Source organism: Zerene cesonia, chromosome 20, assembly GCF_012273895.1.
Source record: "Zerene cesonia ecotype Mississippi chromosome 20, Zerene_cesonia_1.1, whole genome shotgun sequence".
NCBI classification, from domain to species: domain Eukaryota; kingdom Metazoa; phylum Arthropoda; class Insecta; order Lepidoptera; family Pieridae; genus Zerene; species Zerene cesonia.
In genome coordinates this window covers 4,336,761-4,359,314 of record NC_052121.1, presented here as the reverse complement: position 1 = coordinate 4,359,314, position 22,554 = coordinate 4,336,761, and the positions used below count along the sequence as shown (strand labels likewise).

The 22,554-nt window shown below is 32.5% G+C and overlaps 1 protein-coding gene across 4 annotated transcripts in view; it reads left to right on the top strand.

Moving 5' to 3' along the window:
* The first annotated feature begins 3,204 nt into the window (after window positions 1–3,204).
* The window catches only part of LOC119835237 (ecdysone receptor), a 119,360-nt gene continuing 100,010 nt past the window's right edge, over window positions 3,205–22,554 (top strand). For 3 of the 4 annotated variants that reach the window (XM_038359950.1, XM_038359951.1, XM_038359947.1), the window contains exon 1: window positions 20,895–21,323. The gene's annotated coding sequence lies outside the window, so the exon portion shown is untranslated. Of the gene's footprint in view, window positions 3,227–20,894; window positions 21,324–22,554 lie in introns of those variants that run through there. The other variant, XM_038359948.1, reaches the window with a different exon arrangement.

Sequence of the window (22,554 nt, the reverse complement as noted above, 5' to 3'; positions counted from 1 at the left end):
TAATTGCATTGAACGCATATTTGGATATGACCTTACTATTTAGGTTTATATATTATTATATTAATAACAATATTTTTTTCTAACGAAAATTTCAACAAACGTAGTTCTAAACGAACATTATGAAGAACAATAAATATCATGCATAATTCTGTATGAATAGAATACTAAATAAAACAATTGCCAGGGAGCTAATGCTACTTTATGGTTTAATAATATTCTCACAAAATTTACGATTAAATGCTTAATAATCAATAATAATACCACGATAAACAGTAAACTCGCTGGAAGCTAAGTCTTTTGAATCCAAGCAGTATTTCTCATAGTATCTTACCGAACTAAATAGATACTAAGGATCACAAACAACCATTTGTCTAACAAGAAATAAGTAGCAGGTGAAGCTTTATATTGTTTTCAGAGCTGTTTGAGCTTCCAAGGTAGCTAGCTAGTTGTAGGTAAACTCTATTTGTAGTAAATAAACGAAGGTAAGTAGCCATAAGCATTCTGCTCAAGGATTCTATCCAAGTATTTAAACAATAAATTGTATCGTATTGTTATACCTGGTATGCGCTATTTTTGAAACGAAATTTATTAAGGTATTGTACAGATCTAATTATTAAATATTACTGGTTGGAACTCGCGGTGTGACCCCCGTGGTACCATAAATGAGTGTGTGCTAAAATATACTATAATGTATTAATGTAAAAAAAATCATGCAGATGCAAACAGCTCTAATTGGGTGAAAGAGTAACAAACATAAATCCAAAAATTTTCTGGTTTATGTAGAAAATTTTTTTAGACAAATTCCAAGCAACATCAATATTTGTATATAAGTACATATTTACTTTAAATTGGGCAACTAACTTAATTTAAAGCAGTTTATTTGTAACAGATATAATGTGATTATTTTCGTTCTTTTTATTTCTTACAATTCAGTTTTACACAGATCAAATCTGATGGTCCCTTTTATTCAAAACACTTATAAAATGGCCCTGCATTTACCCCAGAGACGGGTGTGCGGAGCTGTCCTCGCTTCGGGGATGATCTAATAAAATGTGATAAGCGAATTCCGTGATTTCCCTTGCGGGGTACACTAAATAGTTTTGATTGGTCTTGCTTCAAGGCTGGAGATGGATTGTTGACACGCGACATTGACTTCCGTGGACATCGACTTCGAGAAAGTTCGTTACTTTCTGTGTTTTTTTTTTAACATGTATCGCTTCTTATGCGTGTAAACACATTATTCTTTTTAAATAATTCAGTATAAATCGGATGAAAATGTTGCATTTTTTTGCTTTGAATTATATAAAAGTACATTTTATCTTTCATCATAAATATCGATATGAATTACGGATCAAAAATTTAAAGTGAAATTTTGGCATTTAATTATTTAAGCCGTGTTTCTTCTGTGACAATGATTTATAACATCTTAACGATCGCCGTAAATAAACTTTGAAAATGTAAAATATGTTAACATAATAACGAATTGTGAGATTTCATACGAAACTTGACTTTCCTGACGTCAGCGTAACTATTCAATTTCCTGTCGGTTGAAACTTGCAATAAAATCGATATATTCACAAGAAATAATTTTGTTGGATTCCTTCCATGAACACTGAATAGTCATTTGTTGTGTCGCTATATTTTACTCAACTACATAACAACTTTTTTTTAATAAATTATATCTTACCAACATACATATGAATTTCTAAAAGGCATACAAATTAAGCATATTGTTTAGGTGTAGTAGTTGCTTATTGTTATGAAATCACACATGTTTCATGTATCGTTAAACAAATTCAGCGAAATTCGGATGTAAAGTGTGTGTAATTTCAAAGATCCATTCATCTTATTTTAAGACGTAGCTCATTGTGAATTTCATGTTGATATAGTTTTAAAGACACATTGATAAATGGGTAAAAATATGCAATAGTCGAATGGGTAAAAATATACAAAAATCGTAAATAGTACGAAAAATTTCTGTTCAATTTACAATACAAAAAAGAACAACGATTTTAGATTGTATACATACCAACCCTTTTTCGAAGGGTTACCTTTACTGTAGACCAACTTTGACGTGCTAAATACATAGCCTCAAAGTTTTCCCATTAACTAATGTGTTATGAATTGTAAAATATTTGTTTATAATTTGTTTGTTATCCGGCAATGAGAATGAAGAAACGTGTTTTCATTGGAGTATTTCAGAGAGTAGCAAATAATATTTTATGTTTAGTTTAAAAGTTCTTACTTTTCCCTTCAAGTAAAAGTAATATGTGTGAAGTATCAAAATATTTATAATTGTAGTTGTATTGTAGACTGTATAATTCATTTCTATTTAAAACTCTAGTCAAAATAAACTCTAGTCTAGAAAACTAACGGCCAAATAAAAAACTGTTTCTTTGTATAAATAAAATATAATAATAAAATATTATATTTATATCCTATATACAAGATCAAGCAAGAAAAAATGTATCGTCGGTACTTGTTTTGATTTATCCAATTATAAATATGAGAAGGTATTATGTACAATACCCAAATCGGGTTATATTTCTCGGCTTAACGGCTGATCCATGAATAAAAATAAGGTATTTGAGAAAGTAATTGGCGAAATAATATCATTTTAGTTTTTGAGATATGAGTTTTATAATTCAGGATAACATGAAACAAATAACAATTAGAAAATACGGTATTACGTTATAACACAGCTTTCTCGCAATATCTTGTTTTCGTACATAAATTCATCAAATTAATTCGGCTAAATTGTTGAAGTTTCTTAATGCCTAATTGAGATTTAGAGGCACGAATGTAATTTACATAATAAAGATAATGCCATTGTCCCGAGCAGGCTTACGAAGGGTCAACATTATGTCAATTACACGTGTTTGTGATATAAACATAATATTTTAAAGACCGCCAAAGCTTTTCCTTACTAAAACATGGTAATTATGGATATACGAGACAATTATTGTAAAATTAATACGAGATATGAAGCTGTATTTACGCCTAATTTCATCAAAAAAACTGGTTAACTATTTTTACGAGATTCAACAATAAACATCAACACTTTCACGATTTTTATCAGTATGATGGTTTGAAATGTTTTCACCAAACCATTTTCCATTTTTTTTAATTTCACAACTTTTTATTAATGGCATTTTTTTTTATTTCAGATACAGTGTTATTCTGACGATATCTGCCTCAACACCACAAGGATACGCTTTGATTAGCGGTAAGGTTTAAAATATAATAAGAGTTATCGCTGTGCATACTAATTTGTCCTATCTATGTGTGATTTTAACAATGTATAGTTATAGTTATAGTGTGTTTGAAACTTCTTAAATAATATCATTCTGAAAAAAAGACAAGAAATATTAATGATAAGGAGATTAAATTAGGTTTTACAATTTTTGGTTTGTCATTTGATTAAAACCTACGTTAAATTTAATAAGCGTATTTATTATCACCTTATAAATGACACGTTATTAACAATGAGGAATGATATTAATATTTTATTAGAACGGTTGATTTATTTAAATTTTACTCTGTTTAAAATGCTTGGGAATAAAAGTAAAGACTAATTTTCACTTCAATCGCTCATAAATTAGCGCTAATGTTTGCAAATCGTGTTTTGTGCAATTAAACCTCAATTTCCGGTCCATATAACACGCAATATTTTTTTCGTGAATGGCTTTTCTGTTGATGAAATATAACCTTATTTTAAATTTAAAAAAAATAGCACGTCTGTCCCAAATTATATTTTCATTTGTTGATCTATTTTTGACCAGTAAGTACCTGATTATAATAATTTTGCTGTAAAAAGATTATAATCTTAAAATGTCGTTTTTATTTTTGCAATTAATACTACACTTATAATAAGTTCATATATATACATAGCTTTTATATGGGTTGATAATATGTTTATATTTTTAGTTATGCGTCCAATTAAAATTAATATTTCACATTGGAGAAGATAAACGAATATTGACGCGATACCACTTACATTTGCTAATTTGTAATAAAACGCAAATGACTCTAAATGATAATTTATTGTTATAATTGACCGTAATATCGTTGATTACTTTCGTTTTCGCAAAGTCAATGACACATTATTTGAGTGGCGGTCCCTCTAATGAAATAATGATTCAGTCACATTCCGTATTCGTTTGTTATGTATGTTTTGATGTTGCCGCTAACGGCTGCATACTCTTAGAGATGAATTATGTTAAAATCATGAATTTTTTGGCACGTGTAGAATGTAAGAGTTATAAGTGAGTATTAGTAACTTAATAAATCTCAGCTCCGTTCCAAATGAATCAATCTTAAATTAATAAATACCTATGTCACGAAGCAATAATGTCTATGTCTAGCTATCGACTTTTGAATTTCCCAAATCAGTTATATATTTGCTTATTTAATAATTTCTCGTAACAAACAAGTTGAAGTTTAATTGCTGGTACAAAAAAGATTAATTATATAGTACAAAAGGCAACCTTATCGCTCATCATCGATCGCTTCCAGGTTGCCTAGAGTAAAGAGATATGTGAATATGTATTACAAAAATATAACACGGGTGGCTGTGAAAACTAAAATAAAGGCCGTTTTCTTTAAGATCAAATTAATTGAAAAAAATAAACAATTATTTTCTTGCACGCTCGCGTGGTCTTGAACACCCACTTGACTTTTCAACTTAAGCCTGAGGTTGCCACTGAGCCACCAATGCTTTTTGAGAAAGGAAATACACAAAGTTAATTTGAAGGATAAACTAAATTTCAAATGTGTTTATATTGCAATACTAAAAATAGAATTAGGGGATAGTTCGTCTAACAATTTGAATCAAAGAATTCCAAAGTCTGATAGGAGTTACAACAAAGAAGATATCATATAAACTAGTAAGGTAGAAGGAATGCTAAGGAACTCAACGGAAGAAAGAATGTAACTACTTAAAACATTAATTATTTTTAAAAGCGCATTGAAAAATCAAGTAATTTGAGTTCGCTACAATCCTCAGAAACCTTATCGATATATCTAAAATTATGAAGCAGATAGCTTCATTCTGTTTTTTAAAGATGCTCAGAATATACAAATATAAACTGTTTTAAGATTTTACTTTTACCTGTTAAATTATTCAATCTGGGCATCTAACACTAAATGCATTATTCAAAAGTTTATAGCATCTAAAATCTGTAGAGACGTAAAATTTCGCAGATGCGTCTCTGTTAAGTGTAAGTTCGGCCTTAGGCAGACGAGGGCGACGCAAGGGCGCCGAATGTCAGACGGTCGATTCACCCGCACTTTACTTGCCTAATTGCTAGCTAATAACTTGCGAAACTTCGCTTTTTATTGATTAATGAGTAATTGAGGATACGTTTTATCCGCTCCGCTGCAGATAACTCATTTAAAAATTATTAACTTTTCGTGCGCTTCAGCGTTGCTTTGAATTTTTTGTCTCTACTATAATGAGACTCATTCAAAAATACAATACCGCTTAGCCAACCTCGGCTTAACTATCACAATGTAAAGTCGCCTTCAGAATAATAGGAAGGTCGCCCGATTTTATGATAAATTAACGAGGAAGAACAGGCAATATTTGTTCTTATGTGGTGCAGTTAAAATATGTATTGGTATGGTAATTGGGAAAATTTTGTCACCGTAAGTTATTGCGAGTGACACTTGGCGCATTTGACAGCGACATTTTTCACGCGTGCAGCGCAGCGCGGCAACAGGCGCGGGGCGGGAGGCGTTCGCGCGTCAAGGTCACCGGTGACGTCATCTCGCGCGCACAATGACCTCCCGAAATAAGGCATTGACGGTCGACGCAATTCGACAGAATTGCTGTTGACTTACGCCTGAATTTAAATCAAATTTCAATTTACTGTCGGAAATTGGTGTTTATTGTTAGCATTTTATAGTCAACATAATGTTTCTTAGATTTCATTATTAGTATTTCATTCGTAAATAGACATAAATTGAATCGTAACTGAAAAGTTAAAGGTAGGTAGGTACTTACGTACATTTTATTTTTGAATCTGATTAACCTTCTTTAATATACACAAAAATCCAGCGAGTAATGAAGTAAGTTCTTATTTGGTTGCTGCCAAACAACATTTTATCGTGAAAAAACACAACAATAAAAGTGTCACACCGAATGGTTTTTCCGAAAGGCGATGTGATTTAAAATTTAAACCTCCTAATTGATACATTGCTTGGTTTTGTCGACATATTTATACCGAATTGGTCCAGCCCAACGAGTTTTTCTTATCTGCGAAATATTTGCAATCAGACCGTGTAAGACTGTGAGAGATGTAGTAAGTATCCAGCTATATAAGATTTATTTTTCCTTTTTTTGGTATGTACGTTACTCAATAAATTTTATATTTGATAAAAACAGTTGTACGGTAATGAAAGAAAGAATGAAGAAAGTTGAAAAATAATTATACTGTCTAAGATTAACTCGATAAAGCAAAACAGTAAAATACTTAGGTGATTATTTATATATTTATTCCAATATAAAGTACAAACAGGCAGTGAATTGTAATTGCGTACATATATATTAGATAGTTTAAAATTATGTTCATGTTATTTGAAATAATGTTTGAACAAGGTGTCCGTATATGCGAGCATAGATTAAGTCGACTGGTCGTTAGAATAACACCTACGTTTTTATCATCACTCCATCTTTTCTATACATACATACTGAACAGGATGCTTTGCTTTGCTTGCACGCAGATTACAAATACAAAAGATTTTATTGCTAACATAATTCACATTGAGTATCGCAAGTAAAATTCCACTGGGTAATAAAGCGAGGCTATTGTTTGTTTCGCGTTTTGTCACCTTTCCTTATAGTGATACATAGTGATTTTTAGGTTGAGGACAATTTCAATGCAGCTAATTTTTATTTGAACAAATAAAGTACATACACCTGTAATTAGGATCTGAATATTTTAACTTTCAATGAAAGCAGAATGGTATAATTCGAGATAAAGGCTAATGAACAATATAAACCGAAATGTTAATAATAAACGACATAACTATCCTTGTTCTTTTAAGGAGTGTCTTGAACCTTAAATAGACATGATAAAATCTCCCTATGTAGCCTTCTAACTAAAGTTATAATTCAATATTTCAAAGTAAAAGAATGTTGACTGTATCACTTAGAGTTTGCTTTGAATAGTCCGAAATATGTAAGATTATTTTAGTAAACCTAGCTTGATATGCATAAAATATAATTGCCGCTAATTTTTGAATATTGGCGGCAAAACGTAATAATAGTCCTGCAAAACGTCCATTTGCGTATCCCTATTGGCTATGACTGCCTTACTTTCGGCAATTTTTTTGTTGTTCGTAAAGGAGTCATAGAAATTAAAAAATATCTTCTATACTTCACAGATATTTTAATTTGCATGGGCTGTGATGGTTATCATCTGATGACTAACCAGTTCTGTTGCCAACGAAAAAATAAAATAATTAAACAACAGTACAGTATTCTTTAGTGTAAATTATGACGTTGTTGCTTTCTTGTATTAAGAATAAAAATAAATATCTATATGTGATTGAATTTCTAAAATACTATAATAGTCATTTTTAAGTTTTAAAAACTGTCAATGTGTTACGTTATGCCGTATACGGTTATGTTAATGAAATAACAGCTACATAATAAAATAATTAACTAAAGCACCCACGAATTTCACAAGAAATTACAAACCTTCATTCGTTGCGTCTGCATTCGTCGAATGTATCTTATATAAATTTCTAAACAATACGGAGTATTTTTCGGTTAAATATCAATTTCAACTATTTTTAGGTTTCATTTAAGTAAGGAAAGGGCGAATGCATGAGGTTTCGCTTTAATACGACACTCGGTGCCGAGAATAATGATGTGATATTAATCATAGTCATAGACGTACGTCATCAATCACATGTGATCAGTTTTTGCGTGATAATCTCTCGTAACGTTGCTCTGGTGTCATGTCGCATCTTGAACGATGGGGAGATAATAGTGGTTACAATATATTGCGTTGTCTATACATATTGCTTCAGGATTTTAGTTAAACCATATTAGAACAAACAAACATTTGAGCTAGAATCATTTGACTAGGTCGAATAAGAGAGCGTCCATAAATGATAAAAAATCTCCTCTTTGGAGGCTATTGCATAACGATACTTTGTGCAAACTAATCCAATATAGGACATTTCAAAAGAGCGCGTACAAACATACATTGTAACGTCTAACGTGACTCTTCCGTTTGTAAAGCCAATAACCATCGAAGAAAATTTTAAAGCCGCATTATTTTGAATTATACTGATTAAATTCATTTTTTTTCAATGTGACAACAGCGCGGGTAGCTCCAAATAACTATTGGCAATACTTAATTAATTTTCAAATAAGTTACGTTTCGGAATTCGTTAATTTTGTACTTAGAATAAGTAGGTAGTAATGTTGAACGTGTTTCTGCAGAAGTGAAATAAATAATGACTTGTAAAGTATTTTAGTTGAATTTTCATGACAGTATTGATCGGTTACACAGTTAAGGTTCCGCGGCTCTCAGATATTTATTGGCCCATTACTTACTCTTCGACTCTAATTGATTGCTTTGTTTACCCCAGCTCGGCTGTCTAGTAGATATTTTAATAAGGCATTCAATTTTGTCTTCACGCTTTTTCTCATATAAATTTCTAAGCGATATCATTGATTACATGTGTTATATAATCACAGGTTACAACCAAACGTATTGTACCAATTATAAGTGTAATAAATCTGTTTTACAAATTACATTGTATCCCATGTCTTTTCTTAAATTACATATTTACTAAACTCTGGGTAGCAAACCTAATAGGCGCAAAAAATGCGTTTATTCCAATCACATTGGGAGGTGTTAAAATAGTATATGCACGTCCGCGATGACCGATAGCGTACACACGTACGAAATATGAGCTAATGTTTCAATGTCATTGTCTCGAGCCACAAGGCATCACTGGAGCGTCCATTATTCACATTTCAAAGTAACCTTAATGATGGGGAGGTTGTAGGGCTCGTAACGGTCAACGACCGACCTTGTTATGTTACTAGAAATTCACTATGACCGATATAATAGACTTCGGTCACGCACTCCCTGTTCGCTGTCTTAAACTATAATTGGCTTACAACGCCTCCATTTAGCGGTCACTCCTACTCGATTCAAGTACAATAAGATGAGGTCATAGATGCAGTTACACGATTGCTGTTTTGTCAGGCTGGGTGCAGAGCAAATGGTCGCGGTGCGCCGGCGCAAATTGGTGCGGCAGACAGCGCGTCGGATGTTGCAATTGTCAGGACCGCCTGTCCCCACTGCTCGCACCCAAACATTAATAAACAAGCCTGAAATTGTCAAATTACGGACGCTTTCGGTGCCTTTTACCGTCCGTCCATATCCTATAGTACATACCTACCAGGATCATTTGATATCTTACATCAATTTGTTTTTCGTTATTTGCATGAATATTTTACAAGAATCCGTCGTAGTGGAAGTAATTTTAAACGAACATGCACTTCCACTTTAGACTAATTTAAAAAGTTAACTAGTACACGATATTTACACTTTGAGGAAAATGTTGGAAGACAATTATTGAAACTAATCAATGTTTAAAATGTACCCACATGGCTTGTTAATTTGTTATTTTAACTACATAACAAAATACTACATTGCAAATTATAATTAGAAAAACAATAGTGCAAATGAGGAGACACGATATTTAGATTCATCATTCATTTATTAGTACCCAACGTATATTTATATAAATCATTCATCTTTATCACTGCTACTATATAAAAAAATAATTAATAGACGTATAATTGCGATTACGTACGGCGTTCGATTCATATTCTGTCCTCTAGTTTAAATTAGGTTCTAAAGCTTTTAAATTCAATTTTAATTAAAAACATTGCAATGCATTCTCATAGAAATTTAGTATAGACCTAATAAAGCACGCTATAACATTACAACAATTACCACCTTGTTAGGTTTCTTAATGAACTAATTTTTTGGTCGCGGTTTTGCCCGCGTAGTCGAAAAAAATATTGTCAGTACGGCGTTATCCCTATATAGTTTCTGATCTAGTGGGATTTTTGGCATAAAAATTATTGTATGCTCCTTCTGGGGTCTCAAACTATCCCTGTACCAAATTTCATCTAAATCAGTTCAGAGGTTTAGGCGTAAACTGAGCCACTTTCGTAATTAAATTTTATAATATTAACATAGTAATATCTTAATTATACAATAGTAGCGATTATGTCATTAAAAAAATCAATAGTTACACATATTATTTATTTGTATTGAAGTCTTCGATTTTATTCATTTCTTAACCATAATATTAAAAAAGTGACGATACAATTAGTCAATCGGAATCAAACATGCCGCTTGGTGTATTTTTCGTTCCACATAATGATGTATTTAGCCTTGGTGGCGCGGCGCATGACCTCGGATCTATCATAGTTCACACATGATTCCGGTGCGTTGAAATATTACTCCTACACCTAATATTTATTGTTAACCTTCAGTGTCATAACATTGAGTGCGACCGCTCATGTAAATGTAATGTCACTTTAATGAAAACGTTCGAGGTTCGAACTCATATTACCTAGTTAATAAGAATCCAATCGAAATATTCTGCGGTACGTACATCTTTATCAAAATTTGTGCTTAGTTTTTACATAAAGCGGCAGTTAACGTAATGACTTCATTTATAGGTACGCCTACACTCGGTCGTGCAATTTATTACCTGTCCGTATTTTTTCCTGAAAGAACGTTAAATCTGGATGTCTTATAATATGAACAACAGAAACATTACCAAAATTGTAAATTATTATGATGAAAGTTAAATGTACCATAATTTTAATGACATTCATATAATTGTTAATTTCTTTTTGCTAAAAATCAATAGCTAATCCAATCAGAACTTCGAAAGTTAAAAGCAAATTATCGCATACGCATGAAGCGTTACATATTCAAAAAGGGACAGACGACAGGATATGAAATAATAGATCACACTTTTTATTATAGACACTTATAAAATCACGTGTTAAAGAGGATGTCTCGAAGAGGCAGGATATAGGTCCAAAAGGTTCGCTGACTCCTCACGTAACCTTGAGCTAGGAGAATAATGTACACTTCGTTTTTTCATAATGTGTTATATCAATTTAAATCTGAGCAGAGTAATAAATTATTTGCATATTTTGTAGCTTGCGGTCAGTGGTTTTGTTATATCATTGTAAAAGTTATTATTTATATTAATTTATTGTTGGGTAGCAATATCAGGGATTCGCAATATCAACAACAACAAAACAATTAAGGTTAGAAATCATTCAGTCACTCCATAGGAATATGAATGTAACGTATTTATTACACACAACCATAAGTTTATGTAATAAATAAATAATGTAATTGAATCGGCTCTCCCGATTTCTCTCGAATCATCAAATATAAAAATTTACCCAATAAATTTTCCTACTATTTGTATAAGAACTTTAATTGGAATGCGCTATTTAACCTCAAACGAGTTTAAATAATCTACAAATATTTTAAGAGCAAATAATAATTAATTTATTCAAATGTATAATTATTTTCAATAGAATTTAAGGTCACTAAATAAATGGGAAAGTTGCTGTTTTACATATTGTTTAATAACCATTAAAAGGAAACATATCTATCTGCCTTAATTATTTTGAAAATTACTAATCCCTTCCATTCCGTCGAATTAAGCTTTTATACAATCGTCTGTGTTGAATTTACTACAAGAGATGTGTGTGTCGGCTGCTTGAAATACGTAATAGGGGAAAATTTATATGGTAATTAATCTTATATCTTATAATAGCCTCTATTAAACAACCTACTCTATGTACCTACACTGTACAAGTCTTCTCTACATATACATTAAATGCAGTAAAAATTCCTTCTAATTAGCTTCAATAAAACTGCCTATGCTATAAAAGAACGTAAACTTTACTAGTGGTATTATACAACCATAAAGACGTCTTGAAATTCGTTATAATTATTCTTAGGCCGCTTTTAAAATATAATTACAGAGCCTACGTACCATTAGATCAGACTGTATATAGTAAGGTTTGTTCCATAAGTAAAGATGAGTATTTAGTATTATATAATTTCATGATTCTTTGTTATGTTTATGAGAACATTGTAAAAAAAATAGGTAGGCTATATATAAAAAATTTTAAACTTATTTAAAAAAAATCTGTTGATTATGAGAACTTGAAAATATAAAATTATACAAATAAGAAATTGTTGTTCTCTGTTAAGTCAACAGAAAGGTATGATATTCACATAAAAGCAAACACAAGCGAGTATAAAAGAAACGGTAGTAAACAATAACTGAGACTCACGACACAAAAGAGAACAATGTCATTCGAGTATTCACATCAAAATTATTCTTTTGATATAATGTACGGGCAAACAAAATAAATTATCCGAAGAGTGCCAAAAATAAATCTTGAAAGTAATATATTTTTTCATTAGCTGCTGGATCAAATGTAAAGTAACCAGATAAGTGTCGTTGGCTGTCACTCACATTTGGCTGTTGTGGCAGTATTCCAAGTTCGCCTCTCATTATACCTCACTATCCTGCTACACAGGTTTCGCTACACGTTCATCTATAAATAGTGCTCTTTCAATACTCCATACTCATTTTATCACCGTGTCAAAGGATTATAACCCTTATACGCAATATGTTAAACTAAGCGTTGCAAGTGCCGTCTAGATGGCTGTAAGGCTATTTTTCCAATACGTTTATCAAGTGGCCCAGTAGCAAGTGGATGGAATGAATTTTGCCGTCAGCTTGCACTTTCGATGTGACTTTATGAGGCGATTCGTTATAAGTAGCCAGAATAATTTATGTGTCATGTCAGAACTGAGAAATAGTCAATTAAACTGGAGATAACAATACAGTCGTAACTTGTGGTTTACCTATTAACTGAGAAACGATTAAAATCTTTTTTTTTATTGTGACACGCCTAAGAGTTAAAAGCATTCTGTAATGAACCTTCTTAAGATATTACTTACTGTAATGCGTCCACACATCTCTATTTTCTTTATTAATTGGATAAGTATAATATAAATGGCGACATTGTATTTTTATATAGGTTCGCATAAATTATTAAACAGCATAAGTGTGTACCGTGTATAGCTTATAGGGCACCGGCAGTTCCTTTGTGACTGTATTAGGTACGCCTGCACAGTGTATAATTTTAAGATCAGGTAAGACGACGAAAGTATGATAAACTAGCTACGCCCCGCGGTTTCACCCGTGTAAGTCCGTACCCCGTAGGAATATCGTGATAAAAAGTTGCCTATACGTTCCAGTTGTCCAGCTGTCTACGTACCAAATTTCATTGTATTCGGTTCAGCAGTTTTTGCGTGAAAGAGCAACAAATACACACACATCCTTACAAACTTTCGTATTTATAATATTACAGTAAGATTTAACTGATCTGAAAATCATAGCTTTCCATTAAGTTGTTCTGCTACATATTTTGGTATAAGTTTATTCTGTGCTTTCTTGCATTGGTGGTTTTTTCGATCTAAAATTAAAATATTTCACGATGGTTATAGAGGTCTTTTCTTTTATACAAGCTATTCGTTTATGGTAATCCATAACCGTTGCACATGATAGAGTCTGGAGATATGGTTATTTGGAAGAGGAATAGCGATAATAGGTTAAGACTATTGAAAATACGAGTTAAATGGAAGGACGGTTACGGGCCACCGTTAGTAACATTTACATTTTTCTTCATCCCATCATCTTTGGGATTGAGGTACCTTCTTCGATGGGAAATATATGTCGAGACATGCTTGACTCCCGTTCGAACTGTTTTCAAATGACTTATGAAGTATTCACGTATTATTACGTGTATGATTTATGTCGAGCGATATAATATATCGCAAATAAACATAGCTAGTGATCTAACCGGAGAATTACAACGAACACTTCTGTTCAGGCTTACCCATTGAAAAGTGATATCACATATCATTTTATTTCGCTCGGTAGTGGAGCTAATAAAATACGTATCGTGCATTCCGTTCCAAGCACCACACATGAATAGCTCTTTGTTCATTAAGACCACTTATGTTTCGAGTATTTTAATTTTCTACATGAATGTATCTCATATGCTGTTCTTACGCGTAATTAATTATGTAGATTGTTATTATGCATTTTTTTTCAACTTGATTTAAATGCGGACAATAAGCTTTTATTTCTAATGGAAATGAATATGAAGAATCCTTTAAAAGATAATCAGTTTTATTTTTTGTTTTTGTTGATCTTCCTTTATTCGATCTCTTATTTCGAAGTTTGTTACTTCTATTAGATGTTAAAATTTCATTATTGTGAGGTTATAATTTAACATTAAACTAAGTATAATACTAACAAGATGAAAAAGAAATTAAATTAATGAAGAAAACTAAACCCGTACTAATAATAGTCTACATAAACAATAATAAATAAAATATAAACTGTACGTGAATCTAAATGATTATACTTTGGAGTTCGGGGCAAAGAACTGTTTAAATGGGCCTTGAGAATTAGAACGGAATAATTCACGGTCATGCTAACCCTACCGAACCTTAGCGGTCCCATTACCGTTACTCAATCGAGGCACTAAGATTATAAAAAACATGTTAAAGAATATTATGAAGGGCTGTCGGTGCCGGCCGGCGGTTGTTTTGTTTGTCTATTCCACGTAACGCGACCGGGTCGTTAGCCCAACAATCTGTTTTTATATTGAATCGGGTCAAATATTTAGGTTGAACTCGATGATATCGGACGTTTCTTCACCTCTCTAGGCCACGACACTCTTACTATAAATATTATGTAAAGTCTATTTTTAAATTTAAGCGTTCCCTCGTAGCCTGATAATAGGATTAATTTTGAGTTCGTTTATTCAAGTATCGTGTTAAGCTCTTAATATATAATCCGGTTATAATTTAGCAGATTAAAATTACGATCGCAAGAAGAGATTTTAAATTACCGATGCTATTTTTATAGCTGGATTGGAGTAAGCTTTAACAGAATCTGTCGATCGCCTGATTATTATATGTCCTTCGTAATAATTTCTTACACTAAAGTTGATATTGTTGAGTGCCCTCCACTTAAGTGGATTAAATTGAATCGTGTATTTACCTACTTGCTAAAAGGGCCGGGTATACAAAATAGGGTAACTATTCGTTCCTTGGCTTTATTGAAATCGGCTATATTTTAGATTCAAATGCCGCTCTTATTTATAACAGCTAGATTCGAAACAAAAATAACAAATAAATTATTTATTATAATTTCTGACAACATTATATAATGTTTAAAATAGTTTAGTACGAGTTTTCTTAATCTCTACTAATAAGTTTTATTTAAAATAAGAAAGTAACTCTTAAGTAGTAGTAACTCTTTAGTCTTTAGGATAGTTTTATCCCGGAATCCCACAGGAATAGAAACTGTCCTTTCCTTTAAATACATGAGCGACGCCGCGGTTAGAAAATTAAGGTTTTATATGTTACAAAAAATAAAAACGCAAACTGTAAGATCTTATTTTATTCTTGATGAATGTACTTGATGGTATGTAATAAAGTAATGAATAATTAATGTATTTGAATAGCAATACGACCATAAAGATCTCCCTAGCGTCACTCGCATACTGACCCAATGGACGAGTACGAGTAGGTTTGGTCTAAAAAGGAAATCCTACTTGCGCCCGCGCAACCGATATGTGAGTCTAGCGCGTGGATCAGCCGACCATTTCAATTAATACGGAGTTAAATGTAATTAATGTATTGTTTGCTTTTCATTTATGTCAATTATTGTTTATTGTGTTCCAAGAGTTAAAATGTAAATTATGTTGGATGGACATAACCAACAAATCATACTTGAATGCTTACTCATGCTGAATTAGCAGGCGTTGATGTTTTTTGATATTTTGGTAGGCGCGTGGCAGTAAAGATGAATTTTGTCGTTTTATTTCCCACCATTTTATTTATAAATACTTGTTATCTTTGACTCGATCCATATATAAAAACATAAATAAGCATACAAGATTATGATCAAAGGAATATTTTAAGTAAAGGCCTATTTCCAGTTTCCTTTTATTTTGTCTTTGTATACAATTTTTTATAAAAAAGCTTTATATATTCAGCAAGGTTTTCACCATTTTACAGAGGTTTATTTTGTCGAAAAATATCTGTTTCCTCAAATAAATATTTATGAAAATAAACTTAGTTGAATTATAATATAATTTCGTATAGCCGCATTCAATTATTGGAAAACGAAAAAATTATTTCATTATTTTTTAAAAGCATTTTACTTTGAATTCAAATATAAGAAGCAATTTCCACTACCAAATTGAAATTTTAAATACCTATGTTTTATAATTAAAATTCGTTAAGAAATTAACAATCGATTCAAAAATAAAAACAACACCCGCTGTAAAACAAATATTAAGTCATAAATCAAATTCGCTTATAATTAAAAGTAAAGTTTATTTATGCGTATTGATTATTCTCAAGTAACAATTCATTTTGGGTCTCACGTGGGCAGGCTGTGGGCAGTGTGGGGTTGCCGAAAGGCGTTTTGACCTCTAAGCTCAACAGGTGTTAATTGCACCAATGTATACAAAAACACTAGTAGCCAATGTTTGCTTAATTTGAAACTATTATATGATAATTGAAATAGATGTTTTCAAATGTGCAGCAAAATGCTTCATTAATTTTGTGTTATGTTTATTACATTTTGATTCAAAATAATAATCATCATATTGCTCATAATTCATAAAATGATTTTGTTGTGAGACTGATTTAGCTATTGTAAAAAGTATGTCAAATGTGGATAGTCAAAATATTTAATGTAAATATGTAATATTAAATCCATTTTATAACCTAAAATCTAAACAGATTAGTTAAAACCAAAATATAAACAGAGCAAAACATATGTTTTGATAAATAATTTGTATTTAATCAAACTGAATGATTTTTTTACTATATATACCTAAACATTTATAACTAGCGCTATACTGTTAAGAAGTAATGAAACATTGTATGAATAGCCTACAAGCTCTAATGAATTTTATATTTTCCCGGACTCGACATATTATACTTAAATTTTTTTATTCGTCAAGACTCTTCGCGAGCGTTCTCATAAGTAAACTATATTTCAAATTGTTTAAAAAACTTAACAGATATTTAAGCTTACTCAAACTCACCTTGTTATAAAAATACGTTTAGAGGGTAGTACCATAATTCTGTGTGATTATACACATCCCACGTTACCATATCAGCATTTAATTATAATATTTACGTAGCACAACGAGCCAATTTAATAACCAATGTTATAACTCAAGTCCCAAAAAGGTGGCTAATGGGTACGTTGAAGACATAAACATTATTCGGCATGTTCCGATGGGTCAATGACTTACCAATATCCTAAATCGTGTGAAGTAAACCGATGTGAGTTATTATTACACAGACCTTAAGATAATATGCGTTTAAATGTATTTTAAAAACGTTTTTCAGCTCCTTCAACACTCCATATGATTGTGTTTTGTAGTTACGACTGTTTGTATGCCTGTTGCAAATTGTGAAAATGTTTTGTTCGTAATATTAAAATGTTTATGTGGCATTGTGCGTACAACTTGTTCATGCCCATCAGGCAGCCGCGTCGGCGCGGACAAAGCTTGTCTACAATAAACCCCGGCTACATTTTACATAGCTGCTTCTATACACGGACCACACCTATACTTTCAATTTACTTCTTGAACAATAGCTAAGATTCTATATGAAGAGTATGTATGAGAGATCTTTATAGTACTCAGTACTATTTCTACTTTTAAAACGAGTACTCGATGTAAATTGTAATGATAGAGCTTAATCTAAATTGATAATTACATGTAACAAAGGTTTTAGTACAATTTGTTTTTTAAAATACTTATTTGACATGCTTCTAGCAAAGAAAATGTCAGAAACAGACACCGCTTTTAGCCAGAATATAAAAGGATTATTATAACAGTTTACAGTTGAAGTGTTTGCATGACTTTATCGCTTAAGTGTTCTCGCAATGTTTCGGGCGCCGGCGGAAGTTCTGATGTCCATACAGAACGACCACCTCGGACAAACAGACCTCACATTGTTTTGTGTATCTCCACAATTAAAGTTCAAAGTATTCTGAGCCTGTTAAGGAGAAAGTTAACGTCATGTGCAATGATTTATGTTGAAATCTGAAACGAGATTTATTGAGGAAATAGCGGGGAACTCGGTGACATTTTTGGTGGCTATTATATGAGAGCTAATTGGTATACTTACCCTCTTTAGGAGCTTAATCTTCTCGCTTTAAAATGTATAGTACTTATGCTATATAGTACTTATATAGTACTATAGAGCTTGTTTTTATTTTATTAATATTCTTTATTCATTTATGGAATGCAACGACTTTCTTCATATTATGTAAATAGGATATATGATGTATATATACATAAACAAAATGATACAGATCAAAGATTTCTGTTACATGCAAAAATAAGAACAGGCGTTAAAAAACAAATATATTAAAGCGTATCGCAAAGGCATCGCAAAGTAGAAGATTAAATTCAATCTTCCTCTAGAAATAAAACAAAAAAAAACCATAGAAACGACCGTATTTTAAAATTTAAGTCCTAGAGTGCACTTTTATGGATTTATCTGCAAGCTTAAGGGAACAAGTCGCACAAGTAGAGCCTTTTTAACTAAACCAGTTCTACAAGTTGCATAGTTTGGAATATTATTGCATAGCTTAACTAAAATTTATTGTTTATGGGTTAAATATTTTATTTCTACTCTCTTGCTAATTCCAACTAAGTTAATAAATGCGTCTCTAAACTAACTAATTCTGTCTCTTCTTCACGCCCAAACTACTGAACCGATTTGGGTAAAATTTAGTACCGAGATAGTTTGAGACACCACGATAGATGGAGGAAAAAGACCTCGGAAGTGTTTTAAATGCCAATTTGTGTTTGTTTGTTCTTCTTTCACATCGCAACGGAGAGATTTTATGATTTTTGTGTCTGGAGATAATAAGGAAGCTGTAGTGAGTGTTACTGTTTACTCTTTTAAAGGATATGAAAAATGTAATTGTTATTGTTGTTTGTTGTCATAGACAATTATAAATACGCGAGAGAATCGCGGGTCTACGGCTAGTGTTAACATAATTTTTAAACGAACATTTTGTTAATAAAAATCGTACACAATATAATTGTTATTTTACCAAAGAACTGAGGTAAATATCCAGTTTAATTATACATTTTAATTAATATTCACAGCCGTTCCACATGATAATGATTTGCTGTTTCAGTCTCTTGATGTGCCGTGACGCCTGCAATGAATAAAAGTATCTTTCGAACGTCATTTCAATGTCACTTTCAGACATTTCTAAAAATAACAAAAGAATGTCGAAACTTTAAATAACGCACGTAGTTCATATTATAGTCCTCAACAATACTTATAACATTATTTTAATGTTTGTTTTAATTGGTAATTTTCCAAATATTACAGCTGCTAATTTAGTTTCAAGAATAATAATATGTAAGTAATTATAGCTTAGGAAAATCATCGAACAATATTTTATTTTAACACCATTATCTCTAGTTTTTAGGGTTCCGTACCCAAATAGTAAACCGCACCCTATTAAGACTTCACTCTGCCCGTCTGTTTGTTCGTCCATTTGTCACCAGGCGAAACTTCATACTAATAACCGTGATAATTAGATAGTTAAAACGTTCAAAGATGCTGTGTCACTGTTTCCGTATAGCAAAAAAAAAAATCGAAATAAATCAAAAGTTGGTATAGTCATAAATTGGTTGGGTGGCAATTCTTTTTTGCTGTAAGCTTATTGTACGGAATCCTTAGAGTCGCGAGACCGACTCGCACCTAACTGATTTTTTTTATATCCGACAGTGGGTAGCAACTACGCTCATTATTAGTTCGATAGCTCTACAATTATCTCATTCAAGATTCTAGTAAGATTTTTGCGTGCGTGACGTTGTACGTATAACCTTGAGCACATTTTATATTATAGTTTGTGGCGGGCGAGCGGCGACTTAGGCCTAGCGACTACACACGCGGCTAGATCGCTCCTCTCGGCAGTCGGCAGTGACGCGGGCGCCCTCACTACGCCTGCTATTATTAAACGAGTTCATTGGAACATCTATTTGCGCAATTTGTAGCATCGCGCCTAAAGCATTCCGATGACCTTACTCTGCCTCCACGCGTGCATTCATATTGATGCTTTGTTTCTGACGATACGTGTGATTCTTATTTAACGTTCTAAAAACTTTGAGCTATCGATAATTCATATTTATAATGTGTCCGCTCTAGTCGAACTAGCCTATTTTAATCTTATTAGATTTCTAATGTACGTTAATTAATACGAGGTAATAGAAAATAGAAGAAATGCTCTTTTCTAATATGTATTAAAGTAGGTAGTACCGAGAAGTTGTTATTGGCGATAAAATAACATCTTGCTACTTAAGTGTACGATATTGTTTGTGTACGTACAACAAATACATTTGCGTTTTGAGGCTCTACATTTAAGTAAGTGTGCGTGGCGCATGCGCTCTCGTTGTTTCTACACGCGCTGTCCATTCACTGCGCAACCGATTCTTCCAGCGAGACGCTTATATTTCAGTAAATATTCAGCGGATTGGGTTTCTTCGACGGACAACAAAATTTTAAATTCAAATAAGGAATGTTTAAAATATTATCGGTAAGTGCGTCCATAGAGGCGCTAGTTGGAACGGAAAGCGGTGTCGCGTCGAAGCAGCGTTGCGGCGAGCGGGCGGCGAGGTTCGCGCCTCCCGGTCGCACGAGTGTGCGCGATTGCGCGTGTGGTGGTGAAGTGAGGCTCGTCGCGGCGCGCCCCGTCAGTTGGCGGCGGCGAGTCACGCGCGTCGTCTCGTACAGCTCTCACTGTATTATTACTGCACTTCCACCCGCATACTTTGCTACCTTTCAGGCTTCGACTCTCACGCTCTCGAGCGTGGAGGTCGCATCGACCTCGCGTCGCGGTTTCGGTCTTCAGTGGTTTCACTTGGCGCTCCTGGCACCCGCGTTGCTGCAGCGCTGACCGTAATACAGTAATTGTGTACATGCTTGACTCCGGCTGGTCTGTTGGCCGCGTGCTGTGACAGTGAAATCGTGAGTTTTCGATTGCGGATGTGCAGTGATGGATAAATAAGACAACCGCGCTAGTGCACGCGCGAACTACATATCGTATACTTTGTTGCGGAGTGCGAGAGTGGATCGTCAAAATTGAGCCCAAACTGTATCTAGGTGGGTATTATATGGTTTAAGATTACAGCATTAAAACCCAGCGCGGGGAGAGCGCTTAATACTGGCTGCTGGCAATGCGTTAACTGAATATTTATAGCGTTAATGTTTGAAAGTTTTGCTTGTTTATTGGTAGCATAAGGTACGCCCGCATATTGGCTTATACCTACCAGCATCCAAAGTGTTCCAAAGTTTCTTTTGAAATTTATATTCAGATAAAGCACCAAAAACTTTAAAGTTGTTTTTAATACAAATTATCTGTTTTAATAATTTGGCGTAACTCCCAAATGCATAATAAGTTATAGTGATTAAGTTCTAACAAATTAAATATTAATATATTTTGAACCAACATATTCCATCTTAACCAGTACCTAATTATCAGCATTAATTCGATCACTATTCCTACCAGTACATACAATAATTACTCTACTAATTAAAATAGTAATTTATTTTATGATCTACATTTTAGTAACAATAGACAATTAAAAACTAAGTTAAACCGCCAACGAAAATAAACGATGAAATAGTTTATTATTAAAAAACTAATAATTTGTTACCGAAACAGTTCAGTTGCATTAATTTGCATATCATGTTTATGTAACATGTTTAATAACCTAAATGTTCTTGTGATTATTTACGTCCATTGTTTTAATATGAGGGGTGAATATTACAAATGACATGATAACAACACTTTCTATAATTTATGTATTTTCACATACCTTAATCGCTTTTTCATATCATGTTACTACTCCGAGCAAACGGCTCAATTTTTATATTATGTTCTGTATACTAGTGACCCGCTCGGCTTCGCACGAATGTACTGCGATGTTATGCATGTTATATTCATATAAAATTCCTAACCTTCCTCTTGAGTTTAAATATGAAATCAAATCACATCAAAATTCCTTATTGTGGACCAATCCATACAGATATAAGCACTACAAATAATAATAAAACAAAATGACACCACAAGATCACAATAGGAGCACAAAGATCTATTCATGTATAGGGACAGACAGCGGTTTGTATCATACATACTAAGTATGTTAATTTTCTCAGATACCGTCAAATTTCAGCACGTTGTGTAGAGCTACATATATGATATATATTCATTTAGCCATTAAACAAAATGAAATAATCAAAACTTCATTAAAAGCGTTGCTATATAAAAATTATTTAAAATCCTCAAACTTTTTCTATAGTAAATTTTGTTAGTCATAATTTGTAAATAAGC